At 50.8% G+C, this 4,949-nt stretch overlaps 1 long non-coding RNA gene across 1 annotated transcript; it reads left to right on the top strand.

Annotated features, from left to right (window-relative positions):
• The first annotated feature begins 2,691 nt into the window (after window positions 1–2,691).
• On the top strand, window positions 2,692–4,177 carry LOC116796379. Its single transcript, XR_004360338.1, has 2 exons — window positions 2,692–2,832; window positions 3,633–4,177. It is a non-coding gene; the product is annotated as an uncharacterized LOC116796379 (long non-coding RNA).
• The last annotated feature ends 772 nt before the right edge of the window (window positions 4,178–4,949 follow it).

Raw genomic sequence — 4,949 nt, 5'->3', positions numbered from 1 at the left:
ACTGGTTTGGGTTGGAAGGGACCCTGAAGATCACCACTGCCATGGGCAGGGATACCTTCCACTCTCCCAAGTTGCTCCAAGCCCCGTCCAACCTGGCCTTGGACACTTCCAGGGATCCAGGGGCAGCCACAGCTTCTCTGGACAACCTGTGCCAGGACCTCCCCACCCTCATAGGGAAGGATTTCTCCCCAATATCCCATCTAACCCTGCCCTCTGGCAGTGGGAAGCTGTTCTCCCTTGTCCTGTCCCTCTATCCCTTGTCTCCAGTCCCTCTCCAGCTCTCTTGGAGCCCCTTTAGGCCCTGGAAGGGGCTCTAAAGTGTTTCTGGAGCCTTCTCTTCTCCAGGTGAACCCCCCCAGCTCTCCCAGCCTGGCTCCAGAGCAGAGGGGCTCCAGCCCAGCAGGTTCATGTGCTGGCACTGGGGGCCCCAGAGCTGGACACAGGAACCCTGTGCCTTTGCTGAAGCACCAGTGGGTTCCAGCTCTCCCACCTACGTGACCTTATTTGCATTTTCCCCACTTCATGTTGCAGCTGCAAAGGTAAAGGACAGACACAATGACTGGAACTGTAACACATTCAGCTGACTCAGTGTCAGCTGGGGAAGTCACAGGGATGCTGCTGAGCCCTCGGGGTGTTGCCTGAATAGCAGATCATGGGGAAATCTCAAAATGAGGTCAAACTTAATTAAAATAATCTCTCTCTGTAGGAGGGCCTGATCCAGAGGTTGATAATAGGATAAATAACCTTTACTTCCAGGTTGCCAGTTAGAACTTGGCTCCAGCTGGGAGTGATGGAAAGTCAGTGTGTCCTGGCCAGGGGCTGCTCAGTCTCCACCCTCAGAGAATTTAAAGTCTAGACTGGATAAAGCTGCCAGTAATCTGGTCTGACCTCAGAGCTTTGAGCAGATGTTGGACTGGGGACCTCCTAAAAACCCTTTCAGCCTGAATTATCCTGTGATCCTCATGTCAAGGTTTTCCTAAGTCACACTGCTACCAGAGCACGACTTGGCCTCTGCAAAATGCAAGGAGCCACTTGAGACAGATGGACATTTTCCATCCTGATATTCTCCAAAATAAAAACCAAGCCAATTTTTTTTTTTTTGAAAGACTGGAAACTTTCTCGGGGAAAATGCCCAGTGGTGACTATTAGTGCCCTCAAAAGAAATGAGGAGGCAGGTTCATCTGGGCTGGCAGGTCCCTGCAGTGCCTCCTGGCTCAGAGACAGCAGTGCTGAGCATCACACTTAGCTCTCTCTGTCAACATTGATTTTAACATTTTAATTGTCTGTGGTGCTGGCAGGATGTTCAGGCACCACTTTCCTTGTGCAGCAGCAGCTGAGGACAACCTGGTTCAGAGCTGGTTCTAACCCCAGCCAGCAGCTGCAGCCTTTTTCAGAAAGGTGGTTGCATGCTGGCAGTGTCCTGATTCCCTGGGAGAAGTGACCCTTCTGAGCACTGCCCTGCAGAGGGAACACTTCTGTGTTGTGGCTGGAATTACCCCAGGGGACATCAAAACCTGCCTGAGCTCAGAGCTGGTGGTGATGCACTCAGGTCACTGGGGGAAGTGCTGGGAAGAATTGCATGTCCTGTGGCAGCCAGAGTGACAACATTCCTGTGAAACATTTGGCCAACAGGAGTAAACAAACCAAAAAACCCATTATTAGCAGAGAACACCAGCCCTGGGCTTCAATAATTGATGCACCAAAAGCATATAAAAGAGCCTCCAACAATACATTATTAAAACCAGCTATTTGTAAGGTGCTGTGAAAACAAATGTAGAGGGAGGAGGTGAGAGGGAGCCTGAGGAAAGTGATGGTGAGGCAGAAAAGGGAAAAAAAGGCATGAGATGGTGCAATGGGGTCTCACCTGAAGGAACTCCAAACCAATGTCTGGTCAATGTGGGGGTTGTCCCTCAACATGGCAAAAGCAAAAGCTCTACCTTGAACCAGCCAAATAAATTTAACCTTCCTGCATACTCTGGAGAAGGGGAGGTGATTTGTCCCTCTCCACTGGCTGTTGGGGAAAACTGGGTGTTATTTTGCCTTTAACTCCTAAGTTTAGGGGGGAGGCTGAATCCAGACTTCTGATCCACCTTTTTCTGATGGCTTTACTTGCTAAGCCCCCAAATTAGCACCTGCCCTACATAAAGTCCATGAAGACCAAGGCACTGTGGCACTGGGGACAGCTGGAGGGCACACAGCACAATGAGATGCAGAAAGTCAGGAGTGTCTGAAGTGCTTCTGGGATTTTTCCATTGAAGGATCTCTCTGTCAAAACACAGATTCATTTATGCCAAAAGAGTTTGTGGGAAAGGTTTGGTTTTGACAAATTTCTTCTTCACAAGAAAGTCTTGAAGTCATCTCTCTGACATGCTCAGGTTAAAACATTTTGCTTTTTAAGGCCAAAGCAAGTTTTCAGCTCTAACAGAGTCTCCTTTGGACAAGTGATTTTATATGGAACCAGCTACAAAGGCCTCGTTCAGGGAACTTTCTGGCCACAGTTCCACTAGCGGGGATAAGGGCACAGAGGGATATTTTGTGTTGACAAAATAAGCACTTTCTTCCTTGAAAGTTGGCTGCATCATTTATTTAAGCGTAGTCAATATTTAATGGAGTGCTAACATGCACATTAAATGTATTGTGAGGCCTCTTGGCCTGATGTCACAGCAGCAGGAACAGCTCCCCAGGAATCCAGGGCAGGAATTACAGCAACTCTGCTCTACCACACTTGAGGTGTTTCTTAGGACCATCCTGAAACACTTGTTATCTCAAGGGCAGGCATCTGGGGCTCAGGGAAGTGGTAGAAGTGCCAGCTGAGCTGCTGTGAGCAGTGGTGTGAGTGCCACGGGATGGGATCCCATAACTGGGGCTTGGGGTCACTGTGGTGCTCCAACAGTGACATCTGCACAGGGAAACCTGCTCCTGGGTGCTCACCTCTGCACTGCCCCTGCTCACCTCTCCTGGGCTGCTTTTTGCTTGAAACTGCCTTTTGTGAGGTGGGGAGGGGCAGGAGGAGAGATATTCTGTAAAGCTCTGACTCCCCGTGACCTCCCAGAAGCGGCGGTCGAAGAGGATTAGGGAACCCCTCCTGTCTGGTTGATGATGAGCTGCTGCAGCTCTGCACCTCCCAGCACCTCCTGCCTGCCCACCCTGGGCCTCCAGGCTGTGTTTCCCAGGGCTGCTCGTTTCCACTGGGCTCAGACTCTGCCCCAAGGAGCTGTTTTCTTCTCTGGTTGTTCCCTGCTGTGCTGCAGCTGATGCAGATCCCTGCTCTGCCTTTGTTGGGAAGTTTTTCCTCCTGTCCCCCTTGAAAAGGCATGTTTTGTTGACTGAGCAGGAAGCAGAGTGTTCAGCCCACAGGGATGCTCAGACATGGCCTACAGGAGTGCTGAGAGAGTCCAAGAGGGGATTTCAGGGATCTTGCATCACCTATTTTACTGCAAATACACAGATATGTGCCCTCTGCAGCCACCTCCTTTGTGCTTTATATAAACCTGGGTCAGGACATGATGTTAACACTCAGCCAGCAGGTTTGGAAAACGTTTGGCCCTTAAGCTGTGCTTTGGAGGCCTGGACTGGGCTCATCTCCTTTGAAGAGACCTGACATCACAGCCTTTATCACCCTCTCACCCCAGGAGCCAACACTTTGCTGCCTGGGAAGATACTGAGATGCCAGATGAATGCCAGCAGCTGTGGGACTCCAAGGGACAAGTTTGCTGAGTGCCAACACACAAAAGTGCTTGGGAAGCCAGGGAGGTGACAGCAGGGATGGGTGAACCTCAAAGATGTGCCTCAGTCCTGGTCACTGGGGACATCCCAGCTGCTGGGGCTGGAAACTCCTCTCGTGGCTCAGATCAGTGGATGCATCGAGGTTTGCTGACTTCACTCCTGCCATCCAGCCAGTGACACCTAAATATTTTCCTCCTCCAGGAGACAAAGGGAAGGAGGGCAGCCTGGCTCTTGTCAAGTGTGGAGCTGACAGCTTTACAGCCTCGCTGGGGAGAGCAGCTGAAAGAAAGAGCGTTAGATTTAATCTGTGCTGACAGGGCTGGGTGATGGGTATTTTTATAGTGGAGGAAATGTATCGAACAGGGGAAATTAGACCAGAAGATGATAAGGATCTGGGCCTGACAACGCCAATTAATAGATGTTTACAAATGATAAAAGCTGATAGATCAAAGCAAATGCACTCCTTTTTACTCCATGCCTCCAGATTGTTTGGAAGTGCCCCAGTTGGTGGTGGCTGTTCTGTCCCTGAGCTCAGGACCCTCTCCAGCCTGTGGCTATCCCAGAGCAGCTCTGTGGTGCAGGTTTCTGCTGCAGCCAAGTGACCACAGTGCCTGAGCACAGCATTTGGGAGTGATCAGGGAGCCTCTGAACAGGTCCTGACTCCCAGTGTTTGGATGTGGAGGGGCATAATTCCTCTTTGTTCAACACACAGGGGGCATTTCTCTGCCTTGCACATCTCCCTGAAGCCAAAAAGCCGACTGAGAAAGTGTACAAGGTTTGTGGTGCAGAGAGAGACATCCTGATATCCAGATACAGCATCCAGCAGCTCTTCCATGGAGAGCCCCTGGCTGCCCCTGGCTGCTCCAGGAGGGAGCTGGGCCTCCCATATATCCTGAGTTACACCCATTGGAGGATACTTGGCAAAAGATACTTGGCAGGAGAAGTGTGCTCTGATGGTGAGGTCAGTGCCACTCTACTCCTTGGGAACCTGCATCCACTGTGGCAATGAGGACTGAATGGCCAAACTCCTTCCCTTGGTGTGCCTGCACAGCTCCTTGACTTCTGGATCATAATCCTTCATACTCCATCCCCTCCATATGCATTTGCTCCTTATTATTTTTGAGCTGAGTGTGCAAAACACCCCAAGCCAAAATCCAGGTGCAGCTCTCAGGGTCCAGGTCAAACCTGCTTCCTGCAGACCCCACTGATGAGGGAATTCCCAA

This window comes from Chiroxiphia lanceolata, chromosome 19 (genome assembly GCF_009829145.1).
Source record: "Chiroxiphia lanceolata isolate bChiLan1 chromosome 19, bChiLan1.pri, whole genome shotgun sequence".
In the NCBI taxonomy this organism is placed as follows: Eukaryota; Metazoa; Chordata; class Aves; order Passeriformes; family Pipridae; genus Chiroxiphia; species Chiroxiphia lanceolata.
This window is presented reverse-complemented; position numbering and strand designations above follow the sequence as displayed.